This window comes from Artemia franciscana, chromosome 15 (assembly GCF_032884065.1).
Source record: "Artemia franciscana chromosome 15, ASM3288406v1, whole genome shotgun sequence".
Classification (NCBI taxonomy): Eukaryota; Metazoa; Arthropoda; class Branchiopoda; order Anostraca; family Artemiidae; genus Artemia; species Artemia franciscana.
This window is the reverse complement of record NC_088877.1, coordinates 5,984,441-6,010,026: the sequence shown is the minus strand read 5'-3', so window position 1 is coordinate 6,010,026 and position 25,586 is coordinate 5,984,441. Positions and strand designations below refer to the sequence as shown.

General features: G+C 34.0%; 2 long non-coding RNA genes and 1 other non-coding gene across 4 annotated transcripts in view; 1 reads left to right on the top strand and 2 right to left on the bottom strand.

The window, feature by feature from the left end:
- LOC136035978 (uncharacterized) overlaps positions 1 to 25,586 on the bottom strand; it is a 69,094-nt gene that overhangs the window by 26,129 nt on the left and 17,379 nt on the right. For both annotated transcript variants that reach the window (XR_010619592.1, XR_010619593.1), the window contains exon 3: positions 8,108 to 8,267. This is a non-coding gene — a long non-coding RNA (uncharacterized LOC136035978). The remainder of the gene's footprint in view (positions 1 to 8,107; positions 8,268 to 25,586) is intronic.
- On the bottom strand, positions 11,053 to 16,153 carry LOC136035979 (uncharacterized). Its single transcript, XR_010619594.1, has 2 exons — positions 15,714 to 16,153; positions 11,053 to 11,426 (listed from the first exon to the last, which is right to left on the bottom strand). It is a non-coding gene; the product is annotated as an uncharacterized LOC136035979 (long non-coding RNA).
- On the top strand, positions 24,535 to 24,606 carry Trnam-cau (transfer RNA methionine (anticodon CAU)). Its single transcript has one exon. It is a non-coding gene; the product is annotated as a tRNA-Met (tRNA).

The following is a 25,586-nucleotide window of genomic DNA, read 5'->3' as shown; positions in this document are numbered from 1 at the left end:
CAGTGCTCAGAATTGCATACTGGAATGTACACAAGAATTTTTATTGAAGCAGGGGTAAGGCTTGGAGGAACCAGTTTAATTGAACAAATTAAACTGGAAATTGATTTCCCTGGTAAAATTTTCTCTTGTAATAACATCACTTGTTTGATAACATGTTAAGGTAACAGCAGCTTAGCGCAGCGTAAGCGTGTTGGGCCCATAGTTTGGAGGTCGATGGATCTATATTTTTAATTTAGCTGCTAAACTTTTAAAATTAGCAAAATTAGATAATTTTATTAACTTAACCATGCTTAAAAATTGAGAATTAATTCTAGTTAACTGCAAAATAAATCATCATTTGCTTTATTTTAGGCTCAAAATCATGATGCCAAAATTACAAAACAAGCTCAACCGACTGAGCCATTGAGGCTTCGAAAGATTATTCATTTTGAGACAATATTAAAAAAGAGCACGCTTGCGTGGCAGAAGTCCCATAACATTTTCACAATAAATTATAAAATAAGGGTAGGGGGTGTTAGAATACATAGCTTAGTCAGCAGAGTTTTAAGAAAAAATCTGATTCTAAATGTCAAATTTAATTAAAATCTGATCTAATTTTTGTCCTCCCACTCCCCCCCAGATGGGCGAATCGAGGAAGCAACTATTTCAAATTTAATCTGGTCTGGTCCCTGATACGCCTGCCAAATTTCATTGTCCTAGCTTATCTGGAAGGGCCTAAACTAGCAAGACCAGGGACTGACAGACCGACAGAATTTGTGATCACTGTATGTCACTTGGTAAATACCAAGTGCCATACAAAGTAATTTTTCTCTGGGGATGCAATATTTGGTTGAAGGTTGGCTTCAGTATGACTTATTTTGGAAAAGGGTTATTTCCAGGCTTTGGGCAAGCCATGGGTGGAAGTAGTTACAGGCCCTACTAAACTAAAGGAAAACTCAACTTTCTTATGACTTGAAAACCCCTCCCCTCGCCCTATTTTAGATACGGCTTGTGATATCACAGCTCGATATGAGCCCTGATCCTAGTCATCATGGGTCTAGCTTTCATTTAGATCCGTTGCTCCATTTGCAAGTTATACTAAATTAAACCAAAAGATTGACTTTTTTCAGCACTTAAAACCCTCTCCCCCTCGTTCTATTTGAGCTAGAGTTTTCATCTCAAAACTTGATGCCTGTCACGGTCTTAGGCACCTTTGGTTCAATCTTCACTGAGATCCATCAAACTCTCGCAAGTTACACTGAATTAAATGAAAAACTCAACTTTTTTTTAGTAATTAAAGCCCCCTCCCCCTAATTAAGCTAGGGTCTTCATCTCCAAACATTATGTGTCTTATGGTTTTGGCATCTTTGGCTTGACTTTCATTGAGATCCATTACTTCATTCACAAGTTAAATTGAGTCAAACAAAAAACTCAACCTTTTTAGCACTTAAAGTCCCCTCCCCCTAATTAAGCTTGGGTCTCCATCCCAGAAATCAATGCATATCATACTCTTAGGCATCTTTATTCAATTTTCATCGAAATTCATCTCTCCATTTGCAAGTTACAGTGAATTAAATGAAAAACTCGAATTTTTTTAACACTTAAAGCCCCATCGCCCTAATTAAGCTCAATTTTAATCCAAATAGTTCAATTTTAATCCAAATCTGACTGGCGGTTCTCCTGCTATACTCGATTGCACAGACGGGCGGACAGATCCCTAAAACCTATCCTGATGGATATTTTCCACTATCCAAATAGGTGATGATGCCTGGATGATGATATGCTATTGATTTCCTTTTTTCGAATTCAATGAGGCAACACGGCTACCTAAGACGTTGCAAAATCGGTCCGTCCGTCTGTCTGTCTGTTCTTCCGTCTGTGTAATCACATATAAGGGGAAAACCGCTGGTTGGATTTGGATGAAAATTTTGATGGCCAGATTTGGTGCCAAGAATCATAAGACACATCAAGTTCAAAGATGAAGACCCTAGCTCAAATAAAACAGGGGGAGAGTTGCTAATAACAGTTTTTCGTTTAATTCAGAGTAACTTGCGACTAAAGTGATCTGAATGAAAATTGAATCAAAGAGGCCTAAGACCATGACAAATCAAGTTTTGACATAAAGACCCCAGCTCAAATAAAACAAGGGGGAGTTAGTTTTAATTCCTGAAAAATTTAAGTTTTTTGTTTAATTTAGTATAACTGGCCAATGGAGTAACGGATCCGAATGAAAACTAGACCAAAGATGCCTAAGATCAGGGCTCATATCAATCTCTGGTATCACAACCCCATTATCAAATAGGGTGAGGGGGAGAGGGTTTCAAGTCTTAAGAAAGTTGAGTTTTCTTTTAATTTGGTAGGGCAAATTATGAATGGAGTCATTGAAATTATGAATGAACGGAGTGACAAATCTGAAGTCAGATTCGTCAAAATACCTGAATTTGGTTGGAACGAATTTGACAAAATACCTCTGCATTGGATCCAGCTAGAATTCCCTAGACTTGTTTATTGCAGACAACATTTAGATGGGCAAAGATTCATAGCTTCTGTAGTTTTACCAATAATATGGTCCTGAAGATGATGAAATGGTAGAAATCTGGTTCAGTTGACGGGATGACAAAACTTAAACACTAATGTCAGAAATATAAGCCCAAATGGACTACAGTATGCAACATTTAGCACAAAACAAGGGATTTTAGCTCACTGTCGACCAGTGAACTGTGAAATAATTTCAATTTTCTTTGTTATATAACTTTTAAACAAAAATTAAACCAAGTGTTAATCTTAGTATAATTTTTTTGTCAAAATACCAAATACCAAAAACATATCCAGAAATAGGGCATGGAGCTATACCTGAGTTTACTCTAAATCTAAAGGGTAATGTTTTCTTATACATTGCCAAAGCACACACACACAAAAGCTATATCTGAGTTTGCTCTAAATCTAAAAGTGATGTTGTCCTGTACATTGCCAAAGCACACACACACAAATTTTTTTGTCAAAGGTGAAGTATTTGAAAAACAAGTACATTAAAAGTATCTTAAATAATAAGTATTTCGTAATCTTATTTAAGTATCAAGTAATAAGTACACCGTAGAGATTTTACTTAAGTATAAGTACAAGTAATGAAAAATTTTACTTAAGTAGTACTTCAAGTAAAATTACTTCAAGTAAGTGACAGCACTGGTTGTAACCATATATGACGTAATAGGTGAATGCAATATCTATGCACGTTTATATATTGACAAGATAATTTTATTTTATTTTAGTTCTCAGTTCAGGATCGCTGAAGTTATTATGTAAATTACAAAAACTATTTATGGCGTCTAAGCAATAATTTGGTTTTTTAATTGAAACTAGAAAATTACCGGAAAAGTTTAAAATTAGTTTTATTTTTTGTTAGGTTATAACTACCCGACGTGTGGTTTAATGTTATAATAAAGAACGAAATATTGCCTATACTAACATGTATAGGCAACTTAACCATGCTTAATAATTAAGAATAAATTCTAGTTAACTGCAAAATAAATCATCATTTACTTTATTTTAGGCTCAAAATCATGATGCCAAAATTACAAAACAAGCTCAACCGACTGAGCCATTGAGGCTTCGAAAGATTATTCATTTTGAGACAATTTTAAAAAAAGAGCACGCTTGCGAGAGTTTTAAGAAAAAATCTGATTGGTGATATGAAACAGGAGTAAATCCTATAAATTTTAAATAAAAAAATTCATATTTAATTAGCATTAACCAAACTTCACTTTTCGAGTACTTATTACAAAACCGATAAGTACCTTGGTAGTAGTAGTAGTAGTCAGTGTTGATTCAATTTACGAGTCCACGGGTTGAAACAAATGTGAATTGGCAAAATGCATGGGAAATATGCAACTTGACTATAGATTTGCACACTGGGAGGTGAAAGGAAATTACAATGGAAGTACAGTCAGAATGTGATAACTACAATTATTCTGCATATTCTAAGGTAATAATTGTTTAATTAACATATTTGCCCGATTATAGGCTTATCCTTTTTCATTCACTTAACACAACTACTTCCAGAATAGCAAGAAGCCCCTAAGATAGAAATTTACCCCTAAAGTCTGATTCTTACTCCAAAAATCTAGGGCCTAGGGTCTGTGGTAAAATTTTCTCTTGTAATAACATCAATTGTTTGAAAAATTCTTTCACTGACAGCAGCTTGGCGCAGCGGAAGCGCGTTGGGCCCATAACCCAGAGGTCGGTGGATCGAAACCACTAGCTGCTAATTTTTTAAAATTTGTAAAATTAGGTAATTTTGTCAGTTTGAATTTATTGATACAGAAAGGAAGAAAATAAACATGGAAACATGTGATTAGAATTATATACTGGAATGTTCACAAGAATTTATACTGAAGCGGGGGTAAGGCTTGATGGAAGCAATTTAAAAGAACCATTTAAATTGATTTCCTAGTTGAAGCCGTTGGTGAAATTTTCTATTGTAATAATTTGTTTGATAACAAGCATAACAGCAGCTTGGCGCAGCGGAAGCGCGCTGGGCCCATAACCCAACTTACCACTGGGTGGGTCAAAACCACTAGCTGCTAAATTTTTTAAATTAGCAAAATTAGATAATTTTGTCAGTTTGTGAAACACCTCGACAATAAGCATCAAAGCATATTCTTTTTTACCATGAGACAGATCACATAAGGTTTCTGTTGCATTGCAGCAAGTTTTCACTAGAGGAGAAGTTAATTTCCATGTTTATTTTCTCCCTTTCTGTATCAATAAATTCAAACTGACAAAATTAACTAATTTTACAAATTTTAAAAAATTAACAGCTAGTGGTTTCGATCCACCGACCTCTGGGTTATGGGCCCAGCGCGCTTCCATGTTCGTTTTAAGATTTAATGTCGCTCCTTACTTGCAGTTAAAAAAAAGTTGTCTTTTTTTATTTAATGTAACCACAGTAACCACCTATGATTCGAAGTAAATACGGAGATCATCCTAATTTCAAAATTTTTATAAATTCCTTAAGCTGCTGTGATTCCAGTGCTGACTAACATTTTCAGTTAGCCACTGATCTTTTTGATAATAAAAGTATTTTCTCCTACGAGCATTGACGTGAAACCTGGTCTTCTCAAATGTCAGTGAAATAAGAAGACTTGAAAATTAGTATATCATAGCCTTCCAGAGACTATACGGTTAAGGCAAGAAAATATTTGACCACGAAAAATTGAATTAAACCTCGACTTAATCAAAGACCTCAGGAGTAATAGATGGTTTCATATCTTTGCAGAAGAAAACAAGAACAAATAAAGTTCAACAAACAACAGCTGTGTCGCTACTTCCTTTTTTCTTCGAGAAAACAAGAGGGAAGGCAAGCAACCGTGCTGAGCTCTTTCTTTTGCACTAAAAACTAAAATTTAAAAGAAAGGAATAATTTATAAATGTAATCATGTTTACTTTCATCACGAAATCACAGGCGTTTTTCGTAAATTACAAGGAAAAACAAAAAAAGAATGAAGCGTCCAAAATTACAGACGTTATATCATTAGCGAAGTGTAATTCCATTTTGATAGATCTATTAAATAAAAAAAAAAGTTTTTTAAATGAAAGTAAGGAGCGACATTAAAACTTAAAACGAACAGAAATTACTTCGTATATGAAAGGGGCTACTTCCTCCTCAACGCCTGGCTCTTTACGCTAAAGGTTGACTCTTTCTCTCAACTCTTCTTTTTAAAACAGTAAAAAACTTTAGTATAAAGAGCAAGGCGTTGAGGAGGAGGCAGCCCCTTTTATATATGAAGTAATTTCTGTTCGTTTTAAGTTTTAATGTCGCTCCTTACTTTCATTTAAAAAAACTTGTTTTTTTATTTAATTTCTGAACGTTTTTGAATTAATGCATGTTTGATTTTGGCTCTCCGTACATAAATTATTAAAATGAAATTTGCACATTAATTCTTTTTTTTGGCCAAATGGCTTTCTCTTGGTTTTGATCAGACGATTTTGAGAAATAAGGGGTGGGGAAGGAGGCCTTGTTGCCCTCCAATTTTTCAGTTACTTAAAAAGGCAACTAGAACTTTTAATTTTTAACGAACTTTTTTATTAGTAAAAAATATACATAACTTAAGAATTAACTTACGTAATAAACTTTTATATTCTTATATTTTTTGTTATATATATGAGGGGGTTTCTCCCCTCGTTAATACCTCGCTCTTCACACTAAATCTTAAGTTTTGTCCCATTTCTTTAAAAATGACTAGAAGAAACGTTTTTTTTTTTTTTTTTTTTTTTTTTTTTTTTACAAATTTACAACATAAATTTATTGTATCTTTCGGTTGGAACTCCTCCACACGAGAGCATAAATTTTTCCAAGTTTCAGGAGGGCCCTTGTTAATCAAATTACCAGATAAATTTATTTCCTCATTAATACCCTCCCACCATCGAAAAAAAAACATGTGTACACGACTGCATGGGCCTTTCAACAACCATTGGGATATATCACGTTCTTTCGATGTCCCATGTTTTCTATTTGATCAATTTATTGTGTAGATTTTAGAAAAATTACCTCCCTCCTTAAAATAAATTTATTCGCCCGTTGCTGGTATTATACACATATTTCAACAAAATACATTTCAGCATTAACCTCAAAAGAACTAAGAGAAAAATTCAAAAATTAAACTAAACACAAACATTAGACATGGAACATTCATCATTTTCCTATTGTTAGTAGCTCAAACGAACGATATAATGAATATAAAAATGATACTTTTCTACGCAGGTTTAAAGCAATTACGAATACACTCAACACAATAAGGAACACAACAAGACATACTAAGGAACGAAGCAATGTGTCTACTCCCTTTATATACTTTACTGCCATCAAACTTAATCATAGCTTTGTTCAACTCGTTAATAATATCTTGGAGGAGTCAACTTTTTAAAACTGTTTTAGCTTAAATATTTTCTCTCATTCTAAGTTGGAATATTTTTTAGGAATTCCACAAGTAATGCTAGCTGAAGTAATTTCTTAATGAATGGTCTAATGACTTAATGGAGGGCTGCCACAGGAGATGAAGCTGATTCGGCATTATCTTTACGTCAACATTCTTCACATTCTCCTTATGTTCAGCAGTTCGGACGTGATGTAGTAAAGCGTAGGAGCCCTTATAGCAGACATGCGATGTATTGAGGATATGACAGTAGAAAGAGAACAGATCTCTTAGAATGGTTCTACACGGTATCACGTCACATATTTCTCTTCCAACCAAGTCTCCTTGTATTTGCACTTTCCCATTTTTATTCAAACTGAAACTTTGAACCATAAACTTTAAAAAATGAAGACAGTAGAAAATATATAGGTCAATACCAGAAATGCATTCAAATAAAAAGGGGTACTAGGAAGTAGTCTAATGGTTCAAGAAATGTATGTAAGCTTAAAATCATGCAAGAAACCTAATTAACACCGCCTCCTTCATATTTTGTGCTTGGACCCATTCTCTTTTTTTTCTCTGTGTGTAAAAGAGACACACAGAAAAGAGTTTTCTAAGTAATTAACAAAGCCAACTGAACCCTGCCGCCTCCTTGCCTATTGACTCCAGAGGCAAAGGGGGTCACTCCTTTTCATTACTAGTCTGTTGGCTCTATCCAGACATTAACGCTCTAAGTTATGGAACAACAAGTTTTTTCATTCTTAGACAAGCCAAAACAGGTCCCAAGAATTTCAATCAAAACAAAAATACTGAAAACCATATACTCACAGGTATTGGTAGCCTTCAGGATACAGAGCTTTAAATCAAAACAAGAAAAGGGACTTCCGGGACCTTTGTCAATTTAAGGGACCATTAAGGACCTTCGCTCGATTTTAGGGAATTTGTGGCCGCCCTGCTTAATGACAGTGAAATATAACAACAGAGTTGGAGAAACGTGAACTTAAGCAATAGTTAAACGCTTGAATTTGCATGATGTGAACAATTCTTTTTTTCGGTTTTCTTAGTGCGGAATTTACGCAATAAGTAACCATTATTATTTAAAACATTAACTGAAACCACGTTACGAGTTGTTTCACCCCCCCCCCCAAAAAAAAAGAAAATATCCTGGCTATTTTATTAAAAATACGTAGAGTAATACTGATTGAATTCCCACTTACAACGCCTTCAATGGTAATTTCTTTTTTTAGGTCTTCATCATGCTTCAGCTTTTCAGGACTCTGGAGAACGTTTTGAATTTCCTTTACTGGGGCTTCTTTAACTTTCAATACATCTGAGGGGACATCACTACGTACAATAGCTGAAGTTGTTAAAGATCTCCTAAACAAAAAATCACATGTCTAAGAAATCAACTGATTCTGAAGAAACTTTTGGAACATGGAATCTTCTATTTTGCAATAGATGCTTCCATTCCTAATCGCATTATATAACTATATATATAAAAATAACTTGTCTGTGTGTGTGTGTGTGTCTGTCGAGTGACGTCATGTTTGTGTGTCGACTGACGTCATGTTTTCGACTGACGAAATTACAGACCGGGACATCGGGACACAAATGACGACCGGGACACTGGCAAATAGGGAATATAAATGACGACCGAGACACTCAAAGAGAAAGCGACCGGGACACAAGGAATGTTCGATTAGCAATCATCATCAACAAAGCACCGGGACACAAATGACGACCGGGACACAGGGAGTATAAATGACGACCAGGACATAAGTAAAAAAAAACTAAAAAAAAGGTAAAAACTACAAAAAAACTAAAAAGAAAAAAAACTAAAACCAATAAAAAACTAAAAAAGCTAAAAAACTAAAAAATAAAAAAATAAAAAAAGGAAAAAAATGAAAAATAAAGGAGAAAAACAAAACTAAAAAATATAAAAATAAAAAAAAAACTAAAAAGAAAAAAGGAAAAAAACTAAAAAAAAAGTGTAAACCAAAAAAAACTAAAAATAAAAAAAGGGGAAAAATACAAAAATTTATTTCATTGTATACCATTTCAAAAACGAATGTATATACAGACCGGGACACCGGGATACAAATGACGACTGGGACATAGGGAATATAAATGACGACTGGGACACAGGGACACAACTACAACGGGGACGCCGGGGGGCACAGGGGGATATATAAATGACCATGGGGACACAGGGAATGTTCGATTAGCAATCACCATCAACAAAGCTCAAGGGCAATCATTAGAATCATGAGGTATAACTAAAAAAACAAAAAAAAGGTAAAAAACTAAAAACTAAAAAAAAGACCAATTCAAAAACGAATGTATATACAGACCGGGACACAAATGACGACAGATATTATATATCTGTTTGTTTTCGACTTGACATTGCTCTTTTTTTTCAAAATAATTAGATTTTTGAATCGAATTCACTGGCAGCTTCTTAAAATGCATCTGATTAGTACTTGGAAGTGATTTACTTACTGGTTGCTTTTAAAGATATCAGAAGAGAAAGACTTATTTGGAATTTTTACTAAAATGTATAGTGGGTAAAAAGGGGTACACTGTCTAAATAAGTTTGAGAACTGCTGGTCTTGGTTGTTCATCATCACCCATCATACATTTTCGTTTCACAGCTTGTTCTCTTAATCTTATCTCATTTGATGGTCCAGTTTCTTCAATTTGAGCTTACAGTTTTATTCTTTTTTGTACTCATTTTGTGCTAACGTTAATTTACGTTTGTTTTCCTCAGATATTAGGAAAGTGCTTAAAATGTCTTTTGAAATTTACATCACTTAATATAGGCAAATGATTTATATATTGGTAAATTTTTATTCTGCAAATGCTTCTAGAATGGTCTTGAAATCTATTTTCCTTGTGTATTCACTTTCAGTCAACATGATTGCTAAACTATTTAGTCTATCCTGATTTATTGTTGATGTCACATAGTTTTTTCATTGGTTTTAGCCTGGAAAATGATCTCTCTCCAGAAACAACACTTGCAGGAATTGTTAAGAACACTTCAAAATTTCGAAAATCAATTGTCCATTTCGATGGTAGTGCAGGGCCCTTTCTAACGCGGGGCCATATTGGGCCCAATCATTCCAATCGCCCTTTTTCTGGCCTTTACCCTAGTTCATTTATCACTGAATAAATTCGAAGTACACCCTCTCTTAGTAAATTTTCTACATGTTTTCTTTCGAATAGCTGTAAAATATAAAATATGCTCTCTGAGCCCATCCCTAATTAGCTTTGAATTTCTATCCCACCCAAACTGCTAATGAAACATGTTAAGCTCCTCAGTGTCACAAACTTCTAATAAACTTCTTAAGGAGGGCATGCATATTTCAAGAATTCTGGGCTTTTGAGACAAAGGATAGTCTAAATAATTTTTTTAAATTTGATCAAACTGGTAGATTAACTTTGAAATGGCCAAATGTTGACAACACTGTAACTGTGAACAACCAAGAAATCTTTGCTGGACCATTAAAGCTGAGAGAAAGTGGGCCATTCCGGATAGGGTTAATAAAGGCCACATGATTACACTCCATATGATTATCCAATTTTGTCCTTATACTTGAGGCATTTTTTCAGTTCTTTGCTTCTGCTATCTGAATAGCATTTTATACATTTACACATTTAAAAAAATTGAAGAAAAATAAAAAAACAAATTAAAAAGAATAGGTATGTTGGATCCACCAGGATCTGCCCACAAGTATTTCAACACGTGTCAAATTGGGTTCTGACTTGTGTTGGAAACATATAACTTTTTTGTTTTGTCGACTTTGTAGGTGAAAATGTTCCAATTTAAGAAAATCGGCATTTTGTACCTATTTCTGATAAAACTTCAAACTTCTAATCAAACAGTTAGATTCATAGATATTTTTTCTACATACTGAAACTCTTTTCAAACCAAAAGTCTTTAAATTAAGCCTTCTGGAGTAGAGAAAGTTTTTTTTTTTTTTTTTTTTTTTTTTTTTTTTTTTTTTTTTTTTTTTTTTTTTTTTTTTTTTTATACAAAAACTGTCAAATCATTGCTACCTTTACCCTATCTGGTTACTTGTTATTTTACTATTTTTATACTTATTATACATAGTCAGCTACTGCAAAATTATACCTTAGTCCAAATTCCTAAAAAAAGAAATACTGAAACACAAATACCATTTAATCAGAATAACCAACTTTTTTAAAAGTGTTTGAAAACTTTAGCTTGAAGAGTGAGCAGGGTATTGCAGAGGCGATAGTCTCCCTTATATATGGAGTAATTTCTATTTTAAGTTTTAATGTTGGGCCTTACTTTCACTTAAATTTTTTTTTTTTTTTTTTATTTATTTCACATCATAAAGATGCATATTTTTCTAGAACAATGAATTCTGAGGCCCAGATAATGGGAATCCCATGCACTTCGATTTTTTCAGAAGGTTTCTTGCAGACGAAGAGCCTGTGTGTTGCTCATTCCTGTGTGTATGTTAATTTATAACTTTGTACTCACTCAGTTCTTCATTGTACAATTTTTAGCTTCTGCAATTAAAACAAAATACATACTAACCAAGTTAAAGCAGCCAGACTTCACTGCAAAAAAAAACCATCAAAATATGGTTTTGTTATGTTTTGGCACCCCTGTCCCCCGCCCTTGTTTTATCCTTTTAATACTTACATGCTTAATAGGGCTTGAAAAGATACATATATATATATATATATATATATATATATATATATATATATATGTATATATATATATATATCCTGGATCTGAATTTGCCTAAGAATTTAATATATAAGGGGAGCCCTGCAAAAAATTCCAATCAGACCCAATACCTAGTCAATCCAGCCCTGATTAGGGTGCTGTGATCAACCAAGTCAAATGCTTAAAAATAAGAACATAGCATGAGACCAAGCAGCAGTTCCTCAGATGATGAAAGAATCTAGCATCCAGCATCAAATCAGTAAAGCTGTGATTACAAAGAAAAATTCATGTTTTCTTCATATGAAATATTATTACAAATAATTATAATCAAAATCTCTTGTTGTTAAGAAAGTACCCAAAAATTTGACAACCATATTTTTCTCAGAGGACACTTGAATTTCGCCACCAATTGTTTCTCATCAGTTTTACATGTTCAGTGAAGTTTCAGCAGAGGTATCTATATCTTGACAGGGTGTTGCTGTCTGTCAAAAATTTTGACAATGTTACTACAAGATATTCTAAAAAAATGAACCTCATAATAGAGATCAATATCAACATTTGACTTTGGCTGAAGGAACATTTTTAGTCATTCTGGTATTCTACTACATCAAACAAGAATTTTTAACACTATGAACACTGATTCATCAACATAATATTAGCTACCATTTTAACTTAATTTTATCAAGAAAAAGCCAATATAGCTACATTTTAGAGAAGATCAGATGTATCTTCATGCATTGGTGCTGATCCAAACATATTTTTTGTCATAAAATAACTGAGTAATGATAGTTTAAAAATTACATAGCTAAAAAGTTGTCAGGAGCTCGTTTTGTGTTGAAAACAGGCAACTGATTGAATTGAATAGTCTTTGCTTATCAGGGTGCCTTGGATATAGTGTCCATGTTTTGCACTGTCAAAATATAATGAAGGTTTTGAGAGAAGGTGTTCCAAGTCATGACTAAACACAGTGTTATCTTGTTTTGAAGGAAAATTTTTACAGTGGTTCCAAAATTGCATTGTCAAATCACTGGTGCCTTTACCTCATAGGTTAACTTATAAGGGATGTAATTTCAAATTTCTATGTTACTCCTCTGTTACTCTGCATACCTGAACAGTGTATGTTCAACTCCAAAATTATTAAATTGAAGAAAACTTTTGACTATGTATGATATCACTATTACATATTTATTAGATCTTTTTTATTATTGTGAATTTTGGCTTTCAAAGTTTGGCTTGGTGAAATTTCAGCACTAATTTGCTTCAAGGTTTGAACGCCAGTAACTTTTATGGGGAAATTCTTAAAGATAGTAATAATGACACACACCTTAAACACTTTGTGGTAACAAACTGTAAGTAAGGAGCAATGCAGCTCAATAGCAACCAAAACATTAAAAAGCAGGGTCTTGATAACACTAGATACATCAAAAGAATCAAATTTTGATGCTGATTCAAAATATATACAATTCATAAAGACCTAATAATTTTTAATAATAGCCTTAATAATTTTTGACTTTATTTTCCCTGGCACACTCCTTATACATAACATTCAAGGGGTATTACCATTTGGGGTTCTGGATTTAGCCTTTTAGCATACCTTGAATCCAAAAATGAGCCCTCCAAATATTTTTACTAAACCCTTGCATAGAAATGACATTACCAAAACACAACTAATGTCTTGATTCTGCAGTTCCTGCCTCTCAGCCAACACCTAGCTTGCCTCTCATTTGGTGCTTTACTTCAAAATTTCAAAAAAAGTTGTTACAGAACTGAATCCATAAAACATCATAATAGTTTCTCTTTTCTGTTTAGCTGTATTGGGTCCCTCACTTTCTTCCCCTTTTACATTTTTATTGACCTTTCTTATATCTTTATAAATTTGTAAATTTTGCTTTGTTTGTAACTTTATTTATTTTAGGAGATGTTACATGTATTCCTTGTATGTGTTATGTAAATATTTGTTCTAAATTATTTTATGTTTTGATGTCATTTTCTTTTTCTTCTTCTTAAATTATTAAAATAATAAATTTCTTCTTGGTAAATTATTAAAAAAATTAATTTTTGTTTAGTTTTTTTTTACTCCAAAATATGAATTCAGCCAATCTTGGCTCAGGGTTGTTGAGTTTTTGAAACAATATTCTGGCTTATCTTAAACCCCACCCTAAAATGTATGTAATTATATTTTTCACTTTGATGGATTATTGTTTAAGAGACAATTTATTTTGCCAAGAAAAAAACATAGGATATTGATTTGTCACACTTTTAGTAGATATAGGCTATATTTCTTTATAAAAACAGTTTTTCCTAGATTTATTGACAAGATATTTTTTTCAAAATAGCATTCAAACTTGGACATATAAAAGTTCAGATGTAATTTGTGTTACTCTGCCAATATTATTCCCACTTCAGGTTGTCAGGAAAAAGTAAATTTCAGGGAAATCAGTACAGCATTATTTTCATAACTTTTCTACTGTTACATTATAATAAGCAAAAAAATATAGAAATTTTCTGTTGAAAAAAATTATAAAGAGATTGATTTAAAAAAAAATCACAACTTACCAACACCTTAAGGTGTTAAGTATAATTATTATGCATATTATGAAGTAAGAATTATTCTTTTTGGACACTTCTATAGCCAAAATAAGAGAAAAATACATCATCTTAAGGGTCCATAAAAAGTTTAAAGTTGAATATCCAAGTAAAAGAACTATTATATTTGGAATTTGTATAAAAGAAGAATCAAGTGGGAAATTCACCTGATTCATAGCTCACTAAAAGAAATTCCTTCCAATTTACCAAAATACATTGTTAAAGCTTTATACAAGACCATCATGAGGGAGAGGGGGTGAATTTGTAAGCAAATTGATGGTAGAGGTCTAGAATAGGGGCTATTGAGAAGGACACATGTAAAGAAAACAATTCATACTTCATAATATGCAAAATTATTGTAACTACTACATTTTGCATCTAGCCATGCTAGGCTTATGTCATATCTTCACTCCTCAATGAGCAAATACATAGGTAAAATGATCAAACTGCTTAGTATATTTGAAAAGAGCAAAGTAGCCTTGTTTGCTCACTATGTGAGTTATGGACTCTCTAAAATATAATTAAGGCTGTATAGGGGAGGGGGTTTTCTGCATTTGTAAGTGAAATAACTACCATATTTAGCAAAGGAAGAGCATAAAAATAGGCACTGAGTAAAACTGTAGTTTACTTGATTTATTTCTACATTTTTAGTAGGATCTTATGTACCTCTTTGGTAACAATTTTCTATGGTAAATATTGTACAGTTCATATAATTGACTTACCAATAAAGTGAACATACCATTTGATGCCTTTTTTTTAATGTTCTCTGCAAATATAATAATCACTTCTATTGCAAATTAAAATTGAAGCCCTTTTTGAGCTCTTAAAACTGACCAAATTATGGGTATAAAAAAGATTTAAACTATTGGTCTCAAACTTTGAACATATCGCTTGATACCTTTTTTTTTAGGTTCATTATGAATATAATAATTGCTTCTTTAGCAAATCCAAATTTAAGCACTTTTTAAGCTCTTAAGTTCTTCTTCCTTGATGCCAAATTTTCAATTAAATTGGGCATTTTTGATTATTTTTGACATAAAAAATACAATGTTTTCTCAGCGCCAAAATTATTTATGGTTAGATTAGATCAGAAGTGCTTAAATTTGAATTTGCAATAGAAGCAATTATTATATCTGTAAAGAATATTGAATGGTAGGCTGTGTTTACTTTATTGGTTAGCCAATTGTATGAACTGCAAAATATTTACCATTTCCACTGGCAAATAAAAAGGAACTAGGTGTCACTAAGGGTTCAAAATAAAATTTGCAAAGGAAATAATCACTAGGTTTTTATTTTGAAAAAGTATAGAAAGACATATAAAACTGTTTTCATATTATTTCTAGCCAAGTAAGGAAAGAAATTACTTAAGCAAGAGGTTATGTTCCCCAGACTTGCACAGTTTATTTTGAAGTAGGCTAAATGAAAAGGAAGCCAGTTGGAGACAGAACAACAGACAGGTGCCAGCAGTTCTGGAAGACAAATAACCAGCATTCTTGAATATCACTTTGTAAATTGTGCTTCTGTCAGATGCTTACCCTAATTTAATCAAATGTGCTATTTCTTGAAATTATTTCAGAGCAAATCATTTTTCGATAATTTTCGACGAGGTTGTTCTTTTTCTTCCAAAAATACTTTTTGAAAGAGCGAGAATGCAGAAATAAAATTGACCGAATTCTATTTCCTGTGATTTTGTAAATATAGTTGTCAAAAAATTGACACTCTGAATACATGCAAAAAGCATTTAAAACAGAGGTCCAGACGGCTTAACAGCAATGTCAAAAAGGGTCAAGCATTAGGCGTGTCACGATGGTTTACATAATGATGGTATTGGCACAGCATTAGGTTTAACATAACAACGAAATTTATGATACTACTCAGGGTCTCTAAAAGCACTATCAAAGCATAAAAAGTAATGACTCCGAAAGAGATTACCATTTTTTTTCTAGAAAAATTGGGACAGAAAACTGGAAGCATTAACAGCAGTCAATATGTAGAGTTTTGAAAAAAATAATTCTACAAATTGATTGGTTATCCTTTCTAAAACTGCTTTTTTAAAACCGAAACCTGCAAAAAAAACAATTTTTAAGCTTGCATTATTTAGACAAATTATATTCTTTGTGTTATAACCCCACTAAAAAGCTATTTTAAATTATTGGTTACACTCTCTGTTTTGACGCTTTCTCCAGAAAAGCATTTGGCACTATCATTTTTTGTCCCATTTCTATGGCTTGGTCTGGATTTATACATATTTATTTGTGAGTTCGTCTGGGTTTCTATAAGTTGGTCATAGTTTTTATGGAATTGCACAATATTTTTAAATATTGACGAAATGATTTCTTTTGTTTGGACTTGATTTTTAGAGGTTGATCTTAATTTCTCTGGTTTGGCCGTGATTTTTATGAATTTGTCCGGATATTTAGGATCTGTTCATGATTTTTATGAATTGATCTCGATTTTTATATTTTGCCCTTGATTTCTGCGGATTAGTCTTGATTTTAGAGGTTAATCTTGATTTCCAGTGTTTGGTCTTGGTTTTTACGGTTTTGTCCGGATTTCTTTGCATTGGTTATGATTCCTTTGGGCTTGCTCTAGAATTTTCCGTATTGACCTCTTGATTTCTTCGGAGTTGATTTTTAGAGGTTTGCCTTTTGATCTCCTTATGTTCAGATTGGTCTTCACTTTTAGAGATTGACCTTTATTTCTTCAGTTTAGCCTTGATTTTTATGAATTGGTCTGGATGTTTTGGGTCTGATCATGACTTATATGTATTGGTCTTGACTTTTGGTTGTTGCCCTTGATTTCTTTAGTCTTGATTTTTAAAGTTTGACCTTGATTTCTAGCTTGGTCTTGGCTATTGCGGTTTGATCTGTGTTTCTTTACGCGGGTCTCGATTTCTAAGGATTGTTCTGGATTTCTATATGTTGATCTCTTGACTCTTACTGCCTGGTCTTGATTTCTAGGGTCTTGATTTCTATGGTTTGGTCTTGATCTCTACATATTTATCTCTTAATGTTTGAGAGTTTGTCTGGATTTCTATGAGTTGATCGTAGTTTTTATGTGGTTGCACAAGATTTCTAAATACTGATCACTTGATTTATAGAGGTTGGCCTTGATTTCTTTGGTTTGGTATTAATTTTTACGATTTTTATTTGAATTTTTAGGGTCTGATCATGATTTTTACGAATTGATCTTGATTTTTAGATGTTAGCTTTGATCTGTTCGGACAGGTCTTCACTTTGGAGTTTGACCTTGATTTTTAGAGTTTGGTCTTGGTTTTTACGGCTTGACCTGGATTTTTATGCACTGACAACGAGTCCTTATTGAGTCTTTTCTTAGTAGAGGACCTCCCCCAGACCACTCAGGGTGCCCCCAGGTGGCAGATAGGGGAAAGTTCTACAGATGTAGGATAACTTCATAGAAGGCGCGGACCAAGGGGGACCTAGTACCTGGGGGTCCATAATTGAAACTGGGACACCCTCGCCCGAGGGTCAAAAATACAGGCAAAGGAGGAGGAAGGCCCCTGTGATGTACACCATACAAGGCCCAACGGCGTGTGGACATGTCCCAGCAGTTACACACCTTCCCCCAGCAATGGGAGAAATTGCTCGGCGTCACGGACCACCGAACGGAAGGATCCCTTCCCTTCCTAGAGGGACAACTGTGAAGGGCTGACGATCCAGCTCCATGGAAAATGGTCCGCGCTAAGGGTAGAGAGAATCGGCTTACTGCTACCCCGACAAATTAGCCATGAAACTCCTTCTCTTAAATATAAATTATGAAAATGGTGAATAAAAAAGTAAGAACTCGTGCTACCGCGTCCGGGGTAACCGACGGTATGAGACCAAGAATTGCAAATTGCGACAATGAAAATGATCTTTATGATGATAATGTTGATAATGATGATAATGTTGATAATTATGATAATGAAAATGATTTCGTTACCACGTCCGGGGCAGCCGACGATCATTTATCCGATTTGACGACTCTCCAGTCGGAGAAGACTTCGTTTATCCTAACCCCAAAAACATATCTCTCACTAGGAACGCTAAACGTACGCACATTAGCCAAACCAGGAAAAAGGGAACTAGTCCTAAACGAGATGAACCGTTGCCGTCGGGACATCGTTTAGCTTTCTGAGACTCACCTTCCCTCCACAGGAATAGAAAGAATAAACGACATCATCGCGTCTGGAAGAAGTGATGGAGTTGACCGCGAAGGTGTCGGTTTCCTACTCTCCAAGCGAGCCAAGCAGTCTCTTCTTGCCGCCCATCCTGTCTCTGAACGTATTATCACCATTCGTCTGAAAGGAACCATTGCCAACATGACAACAATCCAAGTTTACGCCCCAGAATCGTTCCGGAATGACCAAGAAGCCGAAGAATTCTACAGCCAACTCCAACACACCGTTTACACGGGTCCCAAGAAAGTGGTTCTGTTCGTGATTTGGGACTTCAACGCCATTGTCGGACACTCAAAATGATAGACTTGAAGATATCATGGGCAAGTTTGGGCATGGGCGGCAGAACCACAGGGGTGAAATGCTCATTGACTTTTGTCGGGATAACGAACTTTTCATAACGAACACCATGTTCCGTAATAGAAAACGAAGGAAAGTTACTTGGAGATCCCCTGACGGCCGCACTGCAAACATGATTGATTACATACTTGTTAGCAAGCGATGGAAATCATCAGTACTGAACACAGTCTCCATAGCCGATGGCGACTTCAACTCGGACCACGTTCTAGTCATGTCTGAGCTGCGGTTGCGTATTCGGAAGCCCCAACAGCCTAAGAAAAGCTTACCAAGAAATCGTGTCGACCTGCTGAAAAACATAGAAAAAAGGAACAGGTATAAAACAGCACTCTCAAACAAGTTGTCAAGAATCCAACCCATGGAAGCTCCAACAGCAGAAAAAATTGACCGATTTGTCGACGAAAGCGCATGCATCATCAGAGAAAATGCTAGTGAAATCCTGGGAATTCAGACCCATTCAGATAAACCGTCGAACACCCCCGAAATTATTGATCTATGTGTGCAGAAGCGCGTCCATGCCAACAAGGTAGATCGACAAAGCAAGGACGAATATAAGAGGCTGAAGTGCCTAGTAGAAAAGAAAATCCGGCAAGGTCGACGACACTACGTCAATGATAAATTTCGTGAGTGTGAAGAAGCCTTTCAAAAGGTAAAAACCACTTCATGTATAAGAAAGTCCGTGAACTGTCAAAAAAGAAGTCATCGGCCGCTCCTACACTGTTAGATATACACGGGCTCCCAATCACAGACTCCGAGGCAAGACGAGAACGATGGAAGGATCACTTCAGCGAAAAACTGAAAAGAAAATCCGGCATAGTTGCATAGTTGCCCCCCAATTTTCGGGTTTCTTTAAAAGGGCACTAGAACTTTTAATTTCCTTTCAAATGACCCCTCTGATAGATTTGTCAGGTTTACTGACTCTTGAACATGCAACATATAATTGTCCATGGGAAAAACAATCCGTATTCAGATCTATACCTCATTATTCTAATGATTGCCCATGAGCTTTGTTGATGGTGATTGCTAATCGAAAATTCCCTGTGTCCCCGTCGTCATTTATATATCCCCCTGTGCCCCCGGCATCCCCGTTGTAGTTGTGTCCCTGTGTCCCGGTCGTCATTTATATTCCCTGTGTCCCGGTCGTCATTTGTGTCCCGGTGTCCCAGTTTGTAATTTCTCTTTGAGTGTCCCGGTCGTCATTTATATTCCCTGTGTCCCGGTCGTCATTTGTGTCCCGGTCTGTAATTTCTCTTCGAACAATCCCTGTGTCCCGGTCGTCATTTATATATCCCCCCACTGTGTCCCCGGCGACCCCGTTGTAGTTGTGTCCCTGTGTCCCGGTCGTCATTTATATTCCCTGTATCCCGGTCGTGATTTGTGTCCTGCTCTCCTAGTCTGTAATTTCTCTTTGAGTGTCCCGGTCGTCATTTATATTCCCTGTGTCCCGGTCGTCATTTTTGTCCCGGTGTCCCGGTCTGTAATTTCATCAGTTGACAAACATGACGTCAGTCGACAAACAACTTCATGACGACATACAGCTCAATCCTTATAATGACGTCAGTCGACAAACATGACGTCAGTCGACACACAAACATGACGTCACTCGACAGACCACTTATTTATATATATATATATATATATATATATATATATATATATATATATATATATATATATATATATATATATATATATATATATATATATATATATATATATATATATATATATATATATATATATATAGATATTTTATATATATAGATAGATAGAACACGAATAAAAAAAAATAACCGAGGCAAACTAAAAAAAGCAAAAATTAACATGAACTGGACTAACAACCCCCATCCCTTCTCAAGACCAGAACATAATTTGCACTTTACTAAAAACAACGTTTTCACCCATTTGACTTTAAGAAATAAAACATTTTTAAGACTTAAACGAATAAATATCAATATGTGTACAGAAGAGACTGCAAATCATGTTCTGGTCTTAAGAAGGGATGGGGGTTGTCAGCTCTACTCATGTTATTTTGTGCTCCTTTCGGATTTAACTCGGTTATTTATTGCAATTTCTGTTCGTGTTGGTTTTCGTTTATTTATTGACGGTGATTTGTGGTAGTTTTACGCTTGGAAGATCATTTGAATTTATTTCGGGTTATTTTTGTTTTAATGAAGCTCTTTACTTTTCTTTGAAACTCCTGGAAAAAGTTTTTTAATTTTATTGCTGCCAAAACGGATCAACAATGTGATCTATGTTTCAGACGATATAGAGAAAACAGAATCGATTTTTCCTTCGACTGTCTTGTTTCACGAATACACAGTTTTTTCGCCATACATTTAATAAAACTGAGCTCTTTATTATAAGTGTTTATGTGTTATGTATTATGAGTATTTTAATGTTATGCACTATCATGCCATTCATCACTTATTCATAAGCTTTCATGATTACTTTGAGCTATTTATTGTCCTTATCGTCAGAAATGGTATTTTGTAGTTTTCAGTTTCTTTTTCTTTATTTCCAAACCAACATTCCTCTGCGTAAAATTCATGCATGCAGAGGGAAAGCAAATAAACTGTCATTATTGAGACCAGTACCTTTATATTACAACTAGAATGCATTAAAATTTAATCTGCGGATTTCAGGCTTTGTCCTTTGAAGTTCTCGCACCTCTAATAAAGGCAGCAGTGCACATTAAGGATATTACTAATGTTCATTCATTGCCTAAAAAAAAAAAAAAAAAAAAAAAAAAAAAAAAAAAAAAATTAGATGGAGTAAAAAAAAGATGAAAAAAGGATAAAAAAAAGGCCACAAAACACACATTGAAAATTCAAATTAATGGCACAAAAAAATTTCGTTATGCAAGTTGATTTGTAAGTTTTGCACATTTTTACTAATAAAAACGTTCGTAAAAAATAAAAAGTTCTAGTTGCCTTTTAAGTAACCAAAAAATTGGAGGGTAACTAGGCCTCCTCCCCCACTTCTTTTTTCTCAAAATCGTCCGATCAAAACTATGAGAAAGCCATTTAGCCAAAAAAAAAAAATTTTATGCAAATTTCGTTTTAATTATTCATGTGCGGAGAACCAAAATCAAAACATGCATTAATTCAAAAACGTTCAGAAATGAAATAAAAAACAATTTTTTTAAACTGAAATTAAAGAGCGACATTAAAAGTTAAAACGAACAGAAATTACTCCATATATGAAAGGGGCTGGTTCTTCCTCAACAACCCGCTCTTTGCGCTAAAGTTTTTTACTGTTTTAAAAACTAGAGTTGAGAGAAAGAGTCTAATTTTTACGTAAAGATTGGGGCGTTGAGGAGGGAACAACCCCTTTCATATATGGAGTACTTTTTGTACGTTTTAAGTTTTCATGTCGCTCCTTACTTTCAGTTAAAAAAATTGTTTTTTTTTATTTAATTCTGTATAAAACGATAGAAAAAAAAGTAAAAAAAAAATGAAAGAGGTTGATGAAGTATATTTCAAATGTTATCTTTTAATATATCCATTACAATGGAAGTACAGTCAGAATGTGATAACTACAATTATTCTGCATATTCTAAGGTAATAATTGTTTTATTAACATATTTGCCCGATTATAGGCGTATTCTTTTTCATTCACTTAACAAAACTACTTCCAGAATAGCAAGAAGCCCCTAAGATAGAAATTTACCCCTAAAGTCTGATTCTTACTCCAAAAATCTAGGGCCTAGGGTCTGTGGTAAAATTTTCTCTTGTAATAACATCACTTGTTTGAAAAATTCTTACACTAACAGCAGCTTGGCGCAGTGGAAGCGCGGTGGGCCCATAACCCAGAGGTCGGTGGATCGAAACCACTAGCTGCTAATTTTTTAAAATTTGTAAAATTAGTTAATTTTGTCAGTTTGAATTTATTGATACAGAAAGGGAGAAAATAAACATGGAAACATGTGATTAGAATTACATACTGGAATGTTCAATAATTTTTTTGTCAAAATACCAAATACCAAAAACATATCCAGAAATAGGGCATGGAGCTATACCTGAGTTTACTCTAAATCTAAAGGGTAATGTTTTCTTGTACATTGCCAAAGCACACACAAACAAAAGCTATATCTGAGTTTGCTCTAAATCTAAAAGTGATGTTTTCCTGTACATTGCCAAAGCACACACACACAAAATTTTCTTGTCAAAGGTGAAGTATTTGAAAAACAAGTACATTAAAAGTATCTTAAGTAATAAGTATTTCGTAATCTTAAGTATCAAGTAATAAGTACACCGTAGAGATTTTACTTAAGTATAAGTACAAGTAATCAAAAATTTTACTTAAGTAGTACTTCAAGTAAGTGACAGCACTGGTTGTAACCATATATGGAAAATTATTCCTGCTCAATATAATACAGTGCTCAGAATTGCATACTGGAATGTACACAAGAATTTATATTGAAGAGGGGGTAAGGCTTGAAGGAAGCAATTTAATTGAACCAATTAAACTGAGTTCCTAATCGAAGTCTTTGGTTAAATTTTTCTTGTAACAATATTACTTGTTTGATGACATGGTAACTTAGCAGCTTGGAGCAGCGGAAGGGCGCTGGTTCCATACACCCAGAGGTCGGTGGATCGAAACCTGCCAAATTTTTGATTTTGCTGCTAAATTTCTAAAATTAGCAAAATTAGATAATTTCGTCAGTTTGAATTTATTGACACATTAAAGGGAGAAAATAAGCATGGAAAATTATACCTGTTCAACATAATACAGTGCTAAGAATTGCATACTGGAATGTACACAAGAATTTTTATTGAAGCAGGGGTAAGGCTTGAAGGAACCAGTTTAATTGAACAAATTAAACTGAAAATTGAAGTCCCTGGTAAAATTTTCTCTTGTAATAACATCACTTGTTTGATAACATGTTAAGGTAACAGCAGCTTAGCGCAGCGTAAGCGTGTTGGGCCCATAGTTTGGAGGTTGGTGGATCGAAACCACTAGGTGCTATATTTTTAATTTAGCTGCTAAACTTTTAAAATTAGCAAAATTAGATAATTTTATTAACTTAACCATGCTTAATAATTGAGAATTAATTCTAGTTAACTGCAAAATAAATCATCATTTGCTTTATTTTAGGCTCAAAATCATGATGCCAAAATTACAAAACAAGCTCAACCGACTCAGCCATTGAGGCTTCGAAAGATTATTCATTTTGAGACAATATTAAAAAAAGAACACGCTTGCGTGGGTTAAGTCCCATAACATTTTCACAATAAATTATAAAATAAGGGGAGGGGGTGTTAGAATACATAGCTTAGTCAGCAGAGTTTTAAGAAAAAATCTGATTGGTGATATGAAACAGGAGTAAATCCTATAAATTTTAAATAAAAAAAAATTCATATTTAATTAGCATTAACCAAACTTCACTTTTCGAGCACTTATTACATAACCGATAAGTACCTTGGTAGTAGTAGTAGTAGTCAGTGTTGATTCAATTTACGAGTCCACGGGTTGAAACAAATGTGAATTGGCAAAATGGATGGGAAATATGTAACTTTACTATACATTTGCACATTGGGGGGTGAGAGGAAATTACAATGGAAGTACAGTCAAAATGTGAAAACTCCAATTATTCTGCATATTCTAAGGTAATAATTGTTTTATTAACATATTTCCCTGATTATAGGCTTATCCTTTTTCATTCACTTAACACAACTACTTCCAGAATAGCAACAAGCCCCTAAGATAGAAATTTACCCTTAAAGTCAGATTCTTACTCCAAAAATCTAGCGCCTAGGGTCTGTGGTAAAATTTTCTCTTATAATAACATCACTTGTTTGAAAAATTCTTACACTAACAGCAGCTTGGCGCAGTGGAAGCGCGCTGGGCCCATAACCCAGAGGTCGGTGGATCGAAACCACTAGCTGCTAATTTTTTAAAATTTGTAAAATTAGGTAATTTTGTCAGTTTGAATTTATTGATACAGAAAGGGAGAAAATAAACAAGGAAACATGTGATTAGAATTACATACTGGAATTTTCAATAATTTTTTTGTCAAAATACCAAATACCAAAAACATATCCAGAAATAGGGCATGGAGCTATACCTGAGTTTACTCTAAATCTAAAGGGTAATGTTTTCTTGTACATTGCCAAAGCAAACACACACAAAAGCTATATCTGAGTTTGCTCTAAATCTAAAAGTGATGTTTTCCTGTACATTGCCAAAGCACACACACACAAAATTTTCTTGTCAAAGGTGAAGTATTTGAAAAACAAGTACATTAAAAGTATCTTAAGTAATAAGTATTTCGTAATCTTTCTTAAGTATCAAGTAATAAGTACACCGTAGAGATTTTACTTAAGTATAAGTACAAGTAATGGAAAATTTTACTTAAGAAGTACTTCAAGTAAGTGACAGCACTGGTTGTAACTATATATGACGTAATAGGTGAATGCAATATCTATGCACGTTTATATATTGACAAGATAATCTTATTTTATTTTAGTTCTCAGTTCAGGATCGCTGAAGTTATTATGTAAATTACAAAAACTATTTATGGCGTCTAAGCAATAATTTGGTTTTTTAATTGTCAGTTTGAATTTATTGATACAAAAAGCGAGAAAATAAACATGGAAAATTATTCCTGCTCAATATAATACAGTGCTCAGAATTGCATACTGGAATGTACACAAGAATTTATATTGAAGAGGGGGTAAGGCTTGAAGGAAGCAATTTAATTGAACCAATTAAACTGAGTTCCTAATCGAAGTCTTTGGTTAAATTTTTCTTGTAACAATATTACTTGTTTGATGACATGGTAACTTAGCAGCTTGGAGCAGCGGAAGGGCGCTGGTTCCATACACCCAGAGGTCGGTGGATCGAAACCTGCCAAATTTTTGATTTTGCT